A 19,625-nucleotide genomic window follows, 5' to 3' on the forward strand; every position below is an offset into this window, starting at 1 on the left:
TGCACTGCTTAATGCGGAGCTGGAGTTTATTATCTGCTCCGTGCTCTCAGTGAAAGGTTTGGGAAACTGCAGAGGAACTGAAATATTTTGGGTGAAACTTGGGTACTCTCAGACCTGGTATTGACTGCAGTGTGCGGTTACTTGTTGGGCACTGACTGCTTCTGCTTTTGTTTCCAGGAGTTCTTGAATTTGTTCAAGTTCAGAGGTTAAGTTCAGAGTGAAATGAATTTGCTTTCAATGTGTCATGGAAGAAATCCAAATAATCTGAAAGGATGTAAGCAATCTGAATTTCAGATATTCTTCCTAATATTTGTAATAAACCATACTTAAGTTTTCTTGACCACTTGCTGTTCTTCGCAGCTCCTCTTGTTCTTCCCTTCTTCCGCCATTGATTTATATTATGAATTTTCAGTGGAGTTATGAATACCAAATTTTTCTTCTTATAACCTCTGCTGTTATTGTCTTGTTGCCAGATACCTTGAGAAGTGGCCAGAAACTTCACTGCTTGGTGACTGTGTTCAGCTTGTTGAAATGTGCCGATCTCTGTGCACTGAACTCTTACATTTAGACTGTGGAACATTTGAATTGTACTAATTGTTTAAACTTAGAGATCAATTTTTTCAGACGTCATTTCTTTGTATTATAAAAAAAACTTTCTCTTCCATATGCTAAAAATGTTAAATACTGCTTTATTTTGTTAACATTATAAATTAGTAGTTTGTTAACCTATAGCAAACCACTTCTATGCCCTTGAAAGTAGTGACTGGAGTTTCCAGAGTGGATTTATCATGGAAAAATCATTGCCTGATCAGTTTGGCTGCGTTCTGTCATGAAATGACTAGATCTTTGAATAAGGGACAGCAATGGACATGTCTTACTTTGACTGTAGCAAGGCTTTACACGGTGTCCTACACCATATTCCTATTTGTAGTTTGAATGGAGGGATGACTGGACATTTTGTGTTCAAAGAGTATCAGTTTATCATTCATACTCTGCCTGGATACCAGTTATGATTGGTTTTTGTCAGTGACATGTGGTGACTTGCACTTCTTGATGTTATCAGTGTGGAAATGGGATGTACCTTCAACAGGTTTGTGGTGGGCATGCATCAAGACAGCTCAAAGACTGGGTGCCCCTCTAGAGATATTCAGCCTAGAAGAGTGGGTCTCTAGAAGCCTAAGACATGTGCCAAGTCCTCCTTCTAGAATGGGAAGCATTCCTGCAGTGCTGCAGACTGAGGGCTGACTGGGTTGTACGTCTGTTAAGAATGAGCTGCATCTGCTGAACGTTGGGCTAAATGCAGGTCAGACAGGGATGAAAACTGGCAGCTTTGTTCTCCTTTACCTGGTGTTTTTTCCATATGTTCCTAAGCTGCATTTGTAACCTTGAACAGTGGCAACCTTTCCAAAGCTTGATACCAAGAAACTGGAGCTGATCTCTTTACTGAGAAGCACAGCGAGAAAATGGGACAGGGTCATAAATTGAGAATAATGTTGCCCTTGTAGAGATTTTCAAGCCCTAAGCAACTAGGATTGAACTCAACTTTGACTGCACTTTGAGAAGGTGATTTATCTGGAAGATCTCCTAGGTCCCTTCCAACTCAAATTTCTGTTAAGTACTACTTCTAGCTGAGACTTCAGTTTCCTTTGAAAGCATGTATTTCTAGTGCTGCTAAATGAAATAGTTTGAGCATGATCAATTATTCGTCTTCACTGTTTCTGAAATTAATCAGTAGTTACTTGTAATCTCTGTTGGGTAAGCATTGAGTAGACAAAGTACATTCAATGTACATTTAAATAATGTCATTTCACCTAAGAAGGAGATGAAAAACAGTCTTGTTCAAGTTGTTCTGGAATTTTATAGTGGCTGATATATTTTCTCTCTCACTTGCCTTTGTCCATTATTCTGAATCTTGAAGTAAAGCTAAGCAATATGCAGAATGTTTGTTGTTTGAAGTTTCTTGTGGAGGAAAGAAACAACAATTTTGCTAATATTGATTCAGTTCTCTCTTTGCCCAGGCTTATAAAAAGAAACTGTCAACTAAATGCTGTATGTGGATAATTTGAAAATGGAAGGCTTCAGCTGGACCCAAGATACTGAAGTTATATACTAGTATACGTAGGCATGGTGGTTTAACTGTGATAGCCTGGCTCTTGAGTTTGTGAGAAAAGCAACTTTGCTTCTTTCTTAATAGCATATTGCTTTTGTAAAAAATTAGTAGCCAGTGACAGGCTTCTTTGATATGGTTTCTGTATGTGAGATTAAGTTTGAATCCCAACTGTAGTCCTTCTTTTCTTTTGATTCCAGTATCTATGTGTACTCTTGTAAGTGGTTGCATCAATATGCCAGGCTTTTCTATCTTATTCCCCTTAAACATGCATGAATGCACATAACCCTGTGCAGGCTTTCTGTATTACGTGGTTGCTTGTATTCCTGGTTTATAAATGGGCTTGTGTGCACCTATTTTTGAAGGTGGTTCAGATGATATTGGACTTCTGGGCAGGTAGTGTCCATTGACTGGGTTAGCTTATATCACCTTATGCCTTTTGTCTCTAACAAATGAAAGGCACTCCTGTAATCTTTTGCTGCATTAACTCAAACAAGTACGATCTTCTTGACTAACTTGTACACTTCCAGCTGTTCGTGTGTTCTCTTGATTCCAGTCAAAAACTTGCTATAAAGCAGCTCTTGAGCTATGTATTTTATTGAATAATGTGTTGAACTAGGAAAGAAATTGGTCAATTATTCCATCTTCCTACTTTCAGACTTACAGGCTCTTCTGCTTTATTCACCCTCTAACATACAAGGAAGAGTCTCTAAACTGAATCTTTATCAGAAGCACAAAGATCTGGAAGAAATTTGATTTTTGCACTGCATTCAAGGTAAGACTTTCAAAATTGCCCATGACCAGATGGCAAAAAGCATGAATATCAAAGCTTGTGAAATGGAACTACTTCTCATTTGTCAGCTTTCTTGTGCATTATACTTAGCCTGAAGCATATTATGAATATTTATTAAGTATTAAATGCTGCATAATTCTTTGGATGTGTGCTGTGATCAGGTGCATATAATCTAGCTGCGTCTGCATTTTTTCACTAAAACAGTTAACCAAGTTGGTACTTGTAACTAATGTTTACTGTATCTTTTGAGTAGCATAGATGTTCAAACTTGTAAAACTGATATACTAATTTGCATGATACAAGATGAAATGTCTTCATAAATGGCATCTGTAACTATACTTGGTTTACTTTATAGTCTCATGCTCATCTAGTTGGAGTTTCTCTTGAATGTAGTTACAGCTGGAGTACCATGCCCAGTCTATTTCAAAGTATCAGGGAATAGTTGGGGAATCAGAGGGTAGGATGGTTTCATCTTGAAAGGAGTGGTAGATGTGTTTCTTTCAATAAAGCCACTGTTTCAAGCACCTGTGCAGTTGTCATCTCCGCAAATTTGAGCACTAATCAAGTGGTAGGAGTCATTAAAATTATGTAGCAGTGATGCTGTTGCCTTCAGCTATCATTTGCAGATTAACAAAATATTGAATAAAATGATTCTATCATTCCCAGCTTCCAAAGGAAGTGTGAAGAGTCTAATTTGGTTTGGGTGATGTAATCCATAGCCCAGCTTGCAGTTCCCCTTGATTCCCCCAGACTCAGGGAGTATATTGGTGGGCTACACTACTGACTAGAAAATTTCCAGTTTTCCAAAGGAGAAGCTGAATAAACGCTTCTGAAAAATGGAAACACATTATATCCCTTGCAGACAGCAGGTTGTGTGAGCAGGGGAATACAAGGGCACAGTATCCAGCCATAAAACAGATGGTGGAGAATTTCATTTGGAGTCAGAAGGACATAAGAGGTGTTTCAGGGACTGTAAAGTGCAAGTTGCAGTGCAAATGCAATGTAGGCAGCTGGTTGCCTGGTGCTAGCCCTTGTGGGGTTGTAGGAGTCTACTGACACTGGCACCTAATGTGCTGAATTCAGCACTTACTAGAAGGTTCAGATCATCAGTAGACTTCTATTCACGTTATTGTTTTTAATTTGTTGTGCCTTTATGGTTGTGTATTTTTTTCTAATAATTTTTACTGAAGTACCTGCATAATCCCCAAGCTTGTTTGCTTAGCTTTTAAACTGCTAAATTCATCAAATTCTTTGTCACCATTCTGCAAAGGCTTGAATATTTAAGAGTATCCCTTTGTGAACTCTGCTTATTTTTTTAATATACTTTTATAGATACTAAGTATAATTGTCTGGACTAAACCAAGTAGAGCATACATACAGTTTAAGCTTAACGTATTTTAAGGTAATAAGACTGAGATGTGAGTTTAGAAAGTTTCAAGTTATATTGCTTTAAGATGTCTTGACATGTTGCATGTATATACAGAATGACAATGTAGGGTGTCTTCACCCTCTCTGCAGTTAATGTGTTCTTAGGCATCATGGTGTGAAGATGTGCCCATTGCCATTCGCATTCTGCAGGGGAATGTCTTGCAGCCAGCAGTGTGTAGGAACAGTAAACTTCTGTGGAACTGGAAATGGTGTCTTAATCTGTTATCCCGAACTGACTGCAACTGATGTCTGACCTGATGAATAGCATAAAATAAGCATTGAATTATTAACATGCTTGCTTCTCAGAATCTTTTTTCCTGTCATGTCTATGTAGACCTATCATAACTGCACTGACTGCTTGTAAGCCCTTGAGCACCATCTCTAGTGCTGATTTTTTTTAAATTGGCATGGTCTTTTTGCATGGTAGGTTTAACATTCTTATTGCTAAAATTGCCCTTTGGATTTTTACAGGTGTATTTCAACATGTCTTGTAGTACTTAAATAGTGGTGAAATTAAAACAGTTGTTGTCTCAATAGATATATCTGAAACTTCAGCATTTAAATATTTTGTAAATTGGAAGTATTTAAGCTGTATTGATTAAAAGCCAGTCAAGCTGATTTTTATTGTCAAACTGAAGTTGCAGTAGTAATTGGACAAAACAATTTGAGTATTTAAACTTGTGAGTTGCCAAATGGCTGCTTCTTGCCAAGTACTCCTCTGTTTAGATGACAAGTCAAGCAGTTCAGATAGCCTCAGTGCAGACACCTGAAAAAGATTCCATGTGTCCAGGCAACGATATTGGAGACTGCTGCCAGAAAAAAAGGTAATGGAAATTTGCTTCACTCTGCAGATTGTAAAGATAGTAATTTTTTAGTCTTCAATTTTTTTCTTAGAAAGCTTCTTTAATATGTAAAAAAGAAGAAAAAAAGGAAAAAAAAAATAGGGCATGATATAGAAGTTCAGGGAGCAGTACTGTGTTTCTGTCACAGACAAGCCATCTGTGATCTAAAGCTTAACACGTACTGTGGATCGAGTAGGGTATATGCTGTGATTACAAGTGTAATGATCATGCTGCACTATAGGAATGTATTGTGACATATCTTGTAGAATCAGCTGCTTCTCTTAAGTATCTGATTATAACCAACTTCTTAAAAATGCTTTGATATGTTCCTCATTTGAAACAATCCATTTGAATGGATTAAATTAGCAAGGTGCTTAATCTGTGTTAGTGAAGAGAGTGTAGCATCTTTCTAGGCAGAAAAAACAATCTGAAACGTTTAAGTAGTCTTTACATTTCTAAGTGCTTTGTCACTTATGCTAATGCAGTAGTGTTAATGAAATAGTTTTGCCAACAGATATTAAAAATTTCTTGGTGTGGAAGAGTCGGATGGGGTTGGGAAGCATGAGGCTCTAAAACTGTGATTGCGGTGCAAAAATAACTATTTTTGATTCCTGCTTGAGGGCTTCGGTTTCTATATTGAAGTATTGAATTTGATTTTACTACTTTTGCAAGATTAATATGTGTGGGTGGGCTTTTAGTTGATGGAACAGGTATTTGAATGCTCTTTCCAAGTTTTCTGCTTTGCATTAACTACTGAAGTGTGTATTGCATAGCAAATGTTAATATAATATATTTGTATGCTACTGATTTGAATGTTCTGGTGGTTTTATTATGGTGTTGGATGACCTTTGCGTTTAAATCCTTCTGTACATAAACCTAGAAGTGGTAATGGGATGAAGGAAGCCACAAATAGATTCAAATGGTTAAGTACTGTGGCAGAGAATGTGTTCTTCCTGTAACAGGAACATCAGCAGCGTTCAGGCTATTAGCTGCTCTGGTGGCTCAGCTCCAGTTCACCTGTACATGAAGGAATACCCTCAGAAGATGAGGGCAGAGTAAAGACATCACTTGCACTCTTGTAGAGAGGGGAGTCCTCCCTCTAACCAACAGTATTGTTTGTAGTTACGAGAATAGTCAATCAAGGTCCCTTATGAATCGGATACATTTATTTCTCTCGTTGTCAATCACATCAATACAAGTGAATTTTTGCTGTGTTTTCTTTATGTGATGCTAATTGAAGGATTGTTATATTCCAATCTTCTTGCTCATTTCTCACTCTACTTTTGAAGTCCTCCTAAGTATAGGTATACTTGTAGCGCCAGTTAAGGCTGTGTGTATTATACACATAAGGTGGGAAAAATAGGATTTGCTGTCAATATTATAACTGTGATGGCTTAATTCCCCAGCAACCAAATGGGATGTTGTGCTACTGAGAATCCTTTGTGGGGATATTTGTGCAAAATACAGGATCTGCACAGAAAGATGTGTTGTAAAAACAGAGTTTTAACTTTTGCTGTGAGGTGCAGCAGGAATATGAGCTGTGGCGTTGAAGATAACTAACTCAGTATTACTGCTGTGGTTATAGTAGCCAGATTTCACTCCAGAGCTTTTTCACTCTAGCTGTTTTCTGGCTTAAAAATAGCTGAAGACTGTTCATTGATGAATTAATCACTATAGTCGTATGCAGAGAATCTGTTCTTCCACTTTGTGAGCATTTCCTGTGAAATGTTATTAATCCTTTGAAAACTGTCAGGCTTGCTGACTATATCTTACAGCTAGAGTGCCTTAATACTTTGCAGCTCAAGTCACCTTTTGAATCCAAGCAATAAGACAAGACAGTTATGTCAGGTTTCTATACCTCTTGATCCTACCATATTTTGAAGTCTATAACAGTGGGATTTCTTTATTATCCAAATGCGTGTATTTGATACAGAATCAACTGAGCTGAAAGTTATTGCCTTCTCTGATTATTTTTCTTCTGAAAATTGCTTCTGTAAGAGTTCTTTATAGCCTTAAGGTATTTTCTTGAATGGCTTAGCAAGAAAGAGCCAAGCTGTTTCTGTTTCATAATCAACAGTTTTTTTCCCCCAAGTTTACTTCAGAATTTGAATAATGCTGTAGTTTACTTACAGCTTGCTTTTCTGTTGGGGGAAGGTATGACAAACTCTGGGTGTTCTTTTTATATTGCTATAGTAGCTAGGATGGGTGTGACATTCTCCTTTTGCACAAAGTGAGGAGTGACTTAGGGCCCAGAGGACTTTTAAGTGGATAGATGTTCTTAGTAATGCTCTCAGATGACATGTGTGGCGCCTGCTCTCTGAATGTTTGACCAGTGCTCAGGCTGTGATTTCTACTTATTTGAAGCAGAAGGATGTTTACAAAATTGCAGTGATCCACCTGCAGTGACTGTATTTTTTAAGCATTGATCTGAAGGCCAGATGCTTGCAGAAGCAACAAATAGATGGATAGCTTCAAACTGACTCATTACTGCCTATCAACCTAACTAGCAAGATGGTAATAAATTTGCCTCGTGGGGATACACTGTAGCAATGTGTTCAAAAGACTGATGCTTTGCTAAGGGTAAACATGATTCTCAACTCTGCCTGTGCAAATTGCTGTGCCTGAGCCGGGGCTTGGAATCCCCATCAGGAAGATGGATGTTTGCAGACGTTTTTGCAATTGCCTTTGCAATTATAAATAAATAGATTCAACTTCACATTGAGACAGTACAAACATGTTTTCTGTCTGTTACTCCTGAATTGCAGTGGGTGACATAGTGCACATCTAGAACTTATACTATATCTGTAATGCAGGATATAATGACACTTACAAAGACTCCTGTAAACTGTTCTCTTGAATGTCCTAGAAACCCCAATAAATGTGTTGACTCAAAGAAGTCTGCTACTTCTGGTTATTTTTTGTAGATCAGAGCTTTTTAATGAAAGCATACTAGCATATAAATGCGATACATCTCTTAACTCTGGAGGATCATCTGTTTTCTTTAATCTGATAAATATAAAATACTTGACAATGAAGGCTTTTTATATTCTAGCACTTTTACTGAAGTGTGTTAGATGGCCTTTTTCCTGAGTGTTTCCAAAACTGGGTGTTTAAAAAGCTGTTCCATCAAAGGTAAGTGTAGGTTGTGTACTCAAGTTCTCAGTTTTAGCAAGGATGACTTTCAGTGTTTGTTCTTCTGCTTGTATCATTCGGCAGTCTGAGTTACGCATTGACTAGATGAACAGTCTGCTTCAGGCATTCCCTTATAGAAGCATAACCAACTATGTGGCTGAGCAACAGGGATTAACATGAAAACAGAGATGAGCTGCTCAGAGCAAATATTACTTAAGCTGCCACTGTTGCCAAGAAATCTTTGTAGCCATAATGTGAATTTAGTGATGTAAAACTTTCCCAAAAGACACTTAGAGAATTTAGGAATGAAAGACTTGGCATATAAATATGTATCAGAGATTTGCAGAAAAAAAGTTCAGAGTAGCTTTTGTAACTATCTTCTGTGTGTATCAAAAGCAATTTAGGTTTCTGATGCTGTAAATGAGCCCACTGAAGTAAAACTTAAGTGTGGGCCTACCTAGAGCACTGAGCAGTACTGAGCCTTGCTGAGCTTTTGACCAGTGTAAAATATTGTGCTAATTGTGTGTTTTTCTCATTGTGAATTCAGACTTGAGTGGTTCAAATGATTAACTTGCAATTAAAATTTTGAATAGCCAACTTCAAACTGCTGACCTAAATATTCAGCAGAACCTTGAGTAAATTTATTTCAAGACTTCTGCATTGTAAAAAAAAAAAAAAAAAAAAAAAAAACAACCCTGGAACTTTACTTCTAAAATGCATTGAAAAGATAACACTGTTCTTTTTGCAAAACCTGGATATTAGTTTTAATTGCATAAAGCACTTAAGTTGCTTAACACATTAATAAAACAGTTCAAGTTTTTGCTCAGCTTTGATTCACAGTGTTGTTGTGTAGAACCAAGAATCACTCAGCAAACGCAGAGAAAATTCATCATTCTCTTCTTATCGAGTATGAGCAGTATCCTCTGTAGGTTGTAAGTTGTACCTTGCTTCAAGTGATTATGCAGACGTTAACTCCTGCTCCTGGCTTTTGTTTGTAGGTTAACAAGGAAATACTGTGTGAACTTGCACAGCTAGTTCACTCCCTTGGCATATGTTATTTTACTGTAAAATCAAGTAGCCTAATACCTATATGAAGAGGGGGATGGAGTATTTTACATTTACTGTATGTTTACAAAATGCTGTTAAGAAGTTGCAGTATACTGGCAAATCTGCACTGAGCTTTCAGCATTGCTCTTTTCCTTCTCCCCCTAGCATCTTGAACTTCTGTACTACCTTTTACTACCTTCTTCATGACCCACGGCTGGGAGGGTTGATATCAGCAGTGGTATTTGATACCATGAAGTCAGATATGACACGTGAGATTTCACTTTGTTTTTATTGGTGGTGAGAGAGTAGGTTGGCTGGTTTATTTTAAAGCAGCAGTAATGTGATTGTCCTTCAAGGGTCAGAGATGTTGCTGGTTGTTAAACAGAATAAAAAATGTATTTCTGGTGCTTCTTTGATCAGAGTCTTGAAATTTGCAAAGGATCTGGGTGATGTAGTGGTTTTTGCTTCTTGTAGTGCTAGGATTCAGCTTGAGGTTCATCAGTGCATTGTTACTAAGTTTATGTATTTAATTATCAGAAAGACTGATGTGATGCCTACTCTTCTGTATAGTGGTAGGGGTCTTCAAATTTGTCAGGGTTCTTGCCTACAGAATTCTTTTCACATGCTTGTTGTTGAATGTTGGCTTTAATTTTTTTAGCAGTGACAGGAGTTGGACTTGATGATCCTCGATGTCCCTTCCAACTTGGGATATTCTATGATTCTTGATTTACTTGCAATGCATTTGGCTGTTGCTTTCATCTGAAGAAAACACTTTTAACATGGTGAAATGAAGCATATTCAGGGGTAAGATACTCTTAGCTCAAAATGGCTCTCTTGGAATCCGTCATAATGTAAGCAGTCTGTCTCCAGGCTAGACGTCACCCTTGTCTAATGAATGTTCTCGCATGCTCTTAGAGTAGTATTGGGAGGAGTGAAGCCTTTTGCTTCTGGGAAGCAGAGAGCTTGTATTTCCATCTGCTTCTGTGAGTCAGCCCATTCCAGAGGCGACTGGAGCAGCATTAGAAGGACTGAGATTGCCAAGCACCTCATCACGTAAGCGTCCTGTAGCCTCCTGGTTAAGGAGCTCTTCTGGAGATGGGACGCTGTGTGAAGAGAGCTGCCTTGTGGCTGTGTGTTTGGTGATGGTGCCCCAGTGGCTGGTGTATTGAGGAGAGAGGGATACACTGTTTCCCGCAACTTTGTGAATCTATGCTTTTTGAGGTTTTGTCCTGCTGGTGGTTTTGTTGTTGTTTGTATTTTATTCTGGAGTCCTCAGGTACAGTAACAACTTTTTCTTTGCCAGTGAATTTTGTAACTTATGAGGGGGAGACTTTTGCAGCATGATCTATCCAGTGCAACAATTTAGAATATTTGCTGTTTAGTTCTTTCAAAACACTTCAAAGTTCGTTAACGATTTAGTGGATGCTGTTTAAGTCACAGTTTTACAGTACTCAGAACAAATCTGCATAGGCAGCAGCTGCTGGTTCTGCATTTCTGGCACTGGCACTTGCCTGAAATGCATTTTCTAAGATGGTTTAGAGAACTAAACTGGCAGAAAATAATTGACTTTTTCTGGCTTAGTTTGATTCATTGAACCATCCATCCTGCTGTGGTGCCTAGAGAAAGAATGCTGGGGAAAATAGGGCTTGCAGCAGTGTGACATTACGTGCATTGAACTAGCCGAAACCTTACGGTTCTTCCAACAATAGTAAAGTATTCCTTCTTTTGTGCATCTTCTTTCTTTTGAGTATCAAGAAAACAAGCACTTTAGATGGCTGAAAAACACTAGTTACTGTTTCAAAGAAGCAAACCATAATGAAATGTTGTCATAGCTCCATTCTTCAGTCAGTGTCCTTAAAGTCAAAGCTTGCAGTGTGTCCCTCTTATGCCTCATTCAGCTCAGCAGAGCTGTAATCAGTTTATAATCGTCAGTGTTACCATAAGGCTTGCCTTTCCCTCATTCCCCAGACAAAGCTGGCTGTTAGCCAGATTTCTTCCTGCAGTAGTTCCTTCTACAAGTGTACTGTCACTGTAACTTCTGTGAGAAGGATGGTTTGATATGTAGTCTCTGATCCTTAAAGGAACTTGGGCATTTGCATCCTATTGAAAATGATGGATTAAGTGTGTGTACATCTGAACTGTTGGTTACCTGTTAGTTTTGTGTTTTAAGTTTAATTTATGATCAGTTTTATTGAAACTACTTTTAAAAATGTGTCATTATTATTTCTTCAGAGGAGCTGTAGTACTTTGAAAGAAAAGCAGTAAGCTTCAGCTGTGAAACTACTGTGCATTTGTACATCTAAGCAATCACAGTAAAGAGTTGGCAAATAAGACGTGCTGTACTTGATGGATTTCACTTTTGTCAAACTGTCTACTCGGCCATTTAAGCGGGTGAATAAAATCAAGTAAATAGCAGTTGTGTTAGCAGATATGCAAAAGCTGTTCCTTCAGTAACTGAATTTAGGGGCTTGAATGTCAGGTAGTAGGCTAGATGACTTTTAAAGTGCTAGCTTGAGCTGGTGAAGGAAAATGGAGAGAAAAATCTGCTTTTATTTTTTGTTGTTGATATGAATCCTTAATATGCTATTTAGAGTGCACTGAAAGATCTTATGACAGCCAGACATAGCTTTAGTTCAAGCTCCTCTGTTTTTCAGGAATACTGCTTTTTCCTAAATTCATGTACAAATCTGTTGTGTGCCATCTGGAGTGGCTAACTACTTCCTTTGTTTCTTTCTAGGAAATACCAAAATAAAGCAGATGTTGTGTCCCATACTGTTATCTCAAGATTTTGCAAGTCATTCTGTTATGTGCTCCTTGGCAGCAGGAATGTAAACTAATTCTTTCAACACTGAACTAGAACCTTGACAAGGTTGTGATTGCAGGTAAGAGCAAATTCTGCCTCTTAGAAATTTATGGAACAGTATAATCACTTGGACTGTGTTTTAATTTGCAACTTTTAATTGACTAAGACTTTCTCATAAATTTGGGAACAGATTGGATAAAAGAATGTGTTTTTTCATCTTTAATTGCATTTGAGATTTGCTTAATCTTTTTTAAATAGGAAGAAAATGCCCTCTCTCTAGTGCTGTACAATTATACAGTTAATAAATGAAAATGGAAAAAAATCTAGTTTATCAGCGCCCAAATGTATGCCATCCCAGAATTTGAGAGAGGTGTTTTCTCCCACAGAAGATTGTCTAGTGGAAGTCAAAGTCATAAAGTGTTTTGCCACAATGAGCTTAAATCAGCTTACTGCCTGTGTGGCTTTTCTTCCCTTCAAAATTCATATTTCCCTAAATCAGCTAATAGCAGCACTACTGCTTAAGTTACCCTTTTTAATCAGTTACAGAAAATTTCTAAATTGTTGTTACAAGTCCACTGTAGCTTCTATTTCTGAATTACTTGTTTCAAGGGGAAAGGTTGTTGTCATCTTCCAGCTCAGTGAAAATGTTTTGGTTTCTGATCTCCTATCCTGACTTTATCTGACAGATTGAAAAGTGGTGTGGCAATAACTCTTGTCCCACTATTGAGTTACTATCTCTTCAACCTGTAGGTGGGAAACTAAAAATTTGTGTTCTTTTATTTTGATTTCTTTTTAGAAATGGTAAATTAAATGCTATAGAACTGTTAATTAAAAAATTAAAAAAAAAAAACACAAAAAAATGTCAAACTTCACGCTTTTTTTTCCTGAATAATTTATTTCCCTATTTAAACAAGGAGTACCTGTTTTCAAGACTGTCCATGAAATTGCTGTATTATGTATGTTGAATCTGCAGAATTATGATGAAATTAAAACCTTTTGGTCTTGATTTCATGTTTTGGTGTCTCTGATAGGATGAGTCATTTGCCTTAAAGTTGTTTGCCTTTGATTGTAGTGGCAGGATCACTGCAGTGGTGGAATGTTGATTTCAGGCAGTCTCACGTGTTACACTCAGAAGTTGTGTGATGCAGATATCAGTGATGGGTTTGTATGAGGGAGGTGATGCTAATTGTTCTGCTTCTCTAATGAAAGAAAGGTTCAACTGTTTTTTGTTTTGGATATGCTTTGATTTTTGCTTGTTTTTGTTATGTTTCGATTCAGTGTTTGTATTTAATTCACAGTGATGTAAAGATTTAGAAAAGGCACAACTCTTCTTATGTCATAAACTATATTTTTGTTGGATTGGATGTGTATTCCTCAGATCTGTGTGTGAATCAACAAGTCACCCCTCAACTAAATTTAAAAAGTACATATATAACTTTTTTTTTTTACTGTGGTTCTGTGTACCTGCTGCAAAACAATTACTCTGGTCCTTTCAGACCTGGTTAGGAACATTTATTTGATTATGAGTTAGGCTTTCATTTCTACCTTATTCTCATATAAATGTATCTGAAGCTTTTCTTCTTATCTCTTTCAACGTTTGTTCAGTTATATTGACAGTATTAACTTGGGATAAGGGAAAATTCATTTTTAGCACAAAGCAATATGTCACTAATGAGTGAAATGATTTCTTCTATTTTGATACCCATTGTATATTAGCTGTATGGTAGCTCTCTCTTTGAAATTTTACATGCTTTTTCTTTAATAAAGGCCTGTCTGGTGGTATTTTGAGAAGATGCCAAGTTCAATTAAACTCATAAAATAGCTGGTCCTCTGTTGAACTTAGAGAAGCAACAACGTAAAGACTGTGTAGAAGTACCTAAACCTTCTTTAGGGGAAGGATCACTTCTATACTAGGTCAGTGCCTTCTAGTGTCCAAAAGCTATGCATCTACCTTTGCTCTGAATCATCTACAGGAAGTGTGACCCAGTGTAGGCAAAAGAGAACAATTTCAGTGAATGTGAGATATAAGTCTTATTAGCAAACCTACCATAGTGTGATCCTAAGAAAGAAAGTAAAGATCAGTCAATTGGGTGGTATGATAATACCACACCTTGTTGCAGTTTCTATCAAGGGTAAGAAGTGACTCAAGGGTTGAAAAACTTAAATTGGTGATATCTGATTTAACCATTTCATTCAGGTGCCCATGCACTTAACTCCTACTTCAGGATGGCACAATGGCATGGGTACTGGTTTGCAGAAGGGCTATCATGGCTTTCAGACTTGAGCCTCTTATGTTCCCATGGAATGGTGAAAGCAATAGTGAGTTTATTTTGCACTTGCCCGGGCCTGATATTGCAATACCTGGTGAACCAGCCTGGGTATTTGCATCTTACACACTACTTCTCATATAGTTAATGTGTAACTCACATAAAGCTGGAGTTTTCCAGATGGCAATTGAGTTTTCCAGCGTTCATAATATTTAGATGGCAACTTGATAACATCTGAAATTGTTACCTAGAAAACTAAGACAAATGACATGGAATGAAAGAAGTTTCTACTCTCGAGCATTTGTTACTGAGAAGGATATCTGCATTCCTCTTCAGTAATTTCCTAGCTGAAGTGCTAGTGTGAACAGACTAGCAATCACAGAATTGTGTGTCGTTAGCTAGGAAGAACTCTACATGTTTTGACGCCTGGTCCCAGTAGTTTACAGGCGTGACCTCTGCAGTGTGTCTAATTGTGATGCTGCACATACTGACAAAGGCTTGGTAACTCTAAAATGTATCAGCCTGAACACCAATGGTGAGTTTGTACTGTTTGCAGTGATTGCAGAGGTATGTTCTTGTGAAGCTCATCTTGGGCATCTGAGATGTGGTATCTCAACTTTGTACCTACCAAACTGCATTCCAGGTAAATAAGAGGCTGCAGCATGAAAGCGTGCAACTTATCCATGAGAGCCAGGCAGTTGTCACACTGAACTTGCTGCAGTTATGTGACTTTGTCCATGTTTTTAAAAGGTACAAAAGAACAAAATATGAACTTCAGGAGACTTCTATATGTAGAAGCCACTGTATGTGGTATATTTACTTGTTATGCTGTGCGTGCTTAGCCTGCAGGTTTTTTTTGTGTAGTTTTACTTCATACCAGTTTTTAAACTTAGATCCTCAAGAGTTACAAAACTGTGCAAGAGAGACCATAATTAAAATAGGTTTTGAGCTACAAATGCTATGAAGCTGGCTTCTAGAGGTACTCATCTTTCCTTACCCTGTGCCTTGATGACTGGTCCTATCAAGGGGCGAATTAAGGCTTATCTAGCCTCTTATTTCAAGATGTTTTGTGATTTGTTGTTTTTTTTGTTGTTGTTGTTCCCAAATGTCAGAACACAGTTCTTGGCTTCCTAGTGCTTCTCTGCTTAGCTCTACTGTATTTTGTCAGTAGCTTAGTTGTACATACCCTGCACCTAATTCTGAATGTACTCCAGAGACTAAACTCCAGTGTTTCAATATAATAATCTGATTATTTACATGCATTACCTGCCTGATGGCAACTTTAGAACCACAGTTTCTGATGTATCAAGTCATCTAAAATTTGTGCCAGGTGGAACACAAGCATATGTGTGCACCTGAAGTTACAATCTTGCTAAAAAGGTGATAGATCCTAACCTAACTCCTGGTGTGCCTTTTTACACAATCCCACAGTCTTTCCTACTGGAGTTTATTCCTGTATTGGATCTGCTGTGTGAGCTGCTGGCTTCTAAATTCACTGCAGTCAAAGTCACAGGGTTCTAAAATTAAATTAAAGCTATTTTTTGCACCTCTTTAGTGAAACAGTTTAAATAGCAACAGCAAAAACATCTCAGCCCGCAGTTCTGAAAGAGAGGAAATTGCTGGCACAAAGTAGTGGGGAATAGCTGAAGCATAGCAAATTATGTTTTCAGGTATTTCTGTAGACATTGGAAACAGATGTAAATCCACAGCATTAAATACTACCTGTGATTGTTTCATTCCTTCAGACTACCTTGAAGTAGCTAACACATATTTTGCAATCTTACCTCTTTGTTTTAAATGGCTGATTCAAAAACAGTTTGCTTCCTTTGTGTATTTCTTTGTTTGCTCCCTTCACCCCCTCATCCCAACCTACCCCTCTCCCCCCCAATAAAGTTACATAAATTCATTTCAGAGTTATAGCTGCAGATTCTAGGCATGTATCCTCTTTGCTCAGAGACATGATGTAGTGAGGGTTTTTAGAGTTAGGGTAGCATGGTTAGGTTGCAGTTGGACTTGATGATCTTTAAGGTCTTTTCCAACCTGAGCAATTCTATGATCCTAACTGATGATTGGACTGACTAGGCAAATTTTGAAAATAAAAGCCTATTGGAGTTGTTTCATGTAATCTTGGCGGGAGAAGTTTTTGATGGTAAATTTTATATAAGTGTTATAGTAAAGGTTTATCTTGATATTTCATTTCTTTATATCACTATGAAATGAATCTTTGATTAGCTATGCTGCCAGGATCCTTCCTCACTTGACCCCTAGCTTCTTCTGGCTACAGTTGATTTTAAAACAATATTCAGATCTCATTCTTAACAGTTCTACTCTGCCAGTACTTTGAAACTGTGTTGGACTAATTTAAGTTACAGTAGCTGCTACTGCCAGACTTCATGTAGAGCTATTGCTCAAAATTTCAGTAGCTCTTTGCCTAACTTTGCCTAATGTAAATTTATGAAGTGCCAGTGTCTTTTGAGTAAAAAAGGGATCCCAAGCTTTCTGTCATTGAAAATAGAGAATTATTGCTTGCATTCCCTGTAAGATTTGGATCAAGTAGAAAACATGAGAGACATGTACGTGTTTGGACTTAAGATAAATAAGTCTTGGAATAGGTTTTTGCCCCAGGAAAGGTGTATCAGTTTCTACTGACAACGCTGAACTCTCTTGGAAATGTCTTAGCTATTGATTTAAAACTAGAGATGAAGACTGTAAGAGAGCTGGAGTTACTGCCAGAGCAGCATATTGCTGAACTTCCTTTGAAGGCCTTCCGAAGACTACTGTTAGTGATTAATTGGCACTTACCAGGTGGTGGTGGTGTTTTTTTCCTTCCCAGAAGTGAGAGAATTACTGCAAAAAAGGGAATCCTAAGTTTCCACTCTTGATCTGAAGAGTGCGTACTGTTTTTAAAGAAGTTAGTCACCATTTCTTTGCTCACTAAAACTTCAGCTGATCTTCAAAGCAATTGCTGCTTTATATAGCCTGCCTAATAGAAACAGTGATAGAAAGAGGTCTTGTGTGTGTGCTTGGTGTCTTCTTTATGACCAGCCATAAGCTGGATACCTAGCCTTAATGTTGTCTTACTGATTATACGTCAATCTCAACATCCTTTATTATTTGTAGTTTTAAAAAGTATTTGTAATATTAAAAAGTATGTTTAGAATATTTAAAAATATGAGGTTTTTTTTATTATTCCTTCTGACCTGTAAGAAATAGAGCTATAGAGCTACTTACAAAATTGGTAAAGCTAGGATGTGGAACACATGCTTTGATTCTTTTTTTACATTTTAATATATATATTAACTATATATATAGTTAATGCCGTGGTCACTGGCTTTTGGAATTAGATGAGTTTTGATCTCTACATAACTGTGCGTAGGTGTCTCCAAAAGTAATGCCTCCTATTTGTTTCTGTGGAAATTACAACAGATACAAAGAGAACAACAATACCATTTGATATTGTACATTAACAGCTACAAAGTGCTATTTTTCAACATGGCCACCATCATTAGCTATGCATTTTCACCAGAAATGAACAAGAGCCTACATGCTGGGCTTGTGGGAACTGCACCAGTGGAGGTGACCCACTGTCGCCATTGCTGAAACACTGTTCAAATGTCTCCATCCATGTTCTACAATGTCAGTGAATGTCAGTGGTGCAATTTTTTCCACACAGAGGAATTCAGTGTCAAACTTTTGCTTCTTACATGCTTCCATGTCAGGCACCAATTTGTCAGTCTGCTGCAGTCTGTCACATAGCAACAGCATGTAATGGAATATTGTTAGGAAGGTTCAGCCTCTACTGCTGTACCACCAGCATCCACCTCTGACATTGTTGGCCTACATAATCAAATAGGAGGCATTACTTTCAAAGCATATCTCAAATGGTTTGTGAACATTATCTGCTGATTTGAAGTCAGTCTTGTTTTTTGTTTTTTGTTTTGTATTAGATGTCCCAGTTAATTGTCACTTGAAGTGAATTTTTAAAGTCTGAGAGCTGTTTTCCTGTTTTATTTAGAGTAAAAACAAATTGACATTAACTTTTGAGTGTGTTTTCTTGTTAACTTGGTTTTACTGTAGATTCTGCAGCTGGAGATATGTGCCTTGTTTAAATGGAATGCTCATATTGGAACATGTACAGGGCTTAGGATATCTTCTTTAGTCACATGATTCTTTTCTTTAATAGCTCCTTTAGACAACTTACTGAGTACAAGACTTGTGTTATAACATCAGACTTCCTGATAGCAGAATATTGGTACTTAGAGATAATCAGCTATTATACATTTGTAGAGCTTGCTAATAGGTGTGAATGATTTACAGTTGTGATAGTGTCTCAGAACCAAGCTGGAGGGGAATGTTTGCACAGTCTACTGTGTGCAAAACCTTAATTACTAGCTGATTGTTGAAGAAAAGTTTCCATAGAAAATCTGTGTAAACTTGGAATCTGATTGTTGTTTTGTTCCACGTCTCTGAGAGGCTCTTCAAAACAGATAATTTCAAGACTTGAACCTAGAATATAACGTGGTACTTGAACATAAGAGCTATCTGAATTCTGGTGTTTCTCAGTTGATTTGGCTTTCTTTACCTTTTTCTTTATGATGTTCACAGCTTGTTAGAAAACCACAATAATCCTTCTGTGTAATATTAATAGCACTTGAATCAAAGAATATTAGACACGAATTAAGAGAGACAGTAAAATTACACTTACTTTTTATGCCAGGTGAAGAGTTGCTTCAGTATTTGCAGAAATTTGTCTAAGGTTTTTGTTGAAAGGGAGTTCAAAAGATTTATAGCTGGTGAGTGAAGCCTTAGTCTGTGCAGTAAGTCCTCAGCCCTTTCGTGGAGGCCACCGGAACTGAGAGATGGTAGGAAGTTTGGATTGACTGCATGGCAGTTCTAAGGTTACCCTGGCAGGATGGAGTGAGGAATCCAACTGTAAGCTTTTCCTCCTGTCAGAGTAAGCTGAAAATGCTGAAAATGTCTTTAATGGAGGAGAATGAAAGAACTAAAGAATTCTTAACCTCTCTTTCTGACCTAGTAACAAATTCTGAAACTGGATCATAATGACTGCAGGCTTGGCGTGTGCTAGTGTGTGAGACACCTTGTGACTGACTAGCTCAGGATTGGTTATGGCAGAATTATCTCAGATTTTTGCTGGGTGGCTACAGCCAGTCACTAAGAGTTTCATGGGGCAGACATCACTGTTAGT

General features: G+C 37.6%; 1 protein-coding gene across 11 annotated transcripts in view; it reads left to right on the forward strand.

Annotated features, from left to right (window-relative positions):
* Positions 1-19,625, forward strand: part of PPM1B (protein phosphatase, Mg2+/Mn2+ dependent 1B) — a 56,057-nt gene that overhangs the window by 12,319 nt on the left and 24,113 nt on the right. For 5 of the 11 annotated variants that reach the window (XM_031594770.2, XM_090135159.1, XM_090135162.1 and 2 more), the window contains exon 2: positions 12,087-12,231. The gene's annotated coding sequence lies outside the window, so the exon portion shown is untranslated. Of the gene's footprint in view, positions 1-2,765; positions 2,883-5,054; positions 5,153-10,216; positions 10,403-11,581; positions 11,741-12,086; positions 12,232-19,625 lie in introns of those variants that run through there. The other 6 variants (XM_090135161.1, XM_090135158.1, XM_090135160.1 and 3 more) reach the window with 4 other exon arrangements.

The sequence above is a fragment of the Phasianus colchicus genome, chromosome 2, assembly GCF_987193195.1.
Source record: "Phasianus colchicus chromosome 2, bPhaCol1.hap1.1, whole genome shotgun sequence".
In the NCBI taxonomy this organism is placed as follows: Eukaryota; Metazoa; Chordata; class Aves; order Galliformes; family Phasianidae; genus Phasianus; species Phasianus colchicus.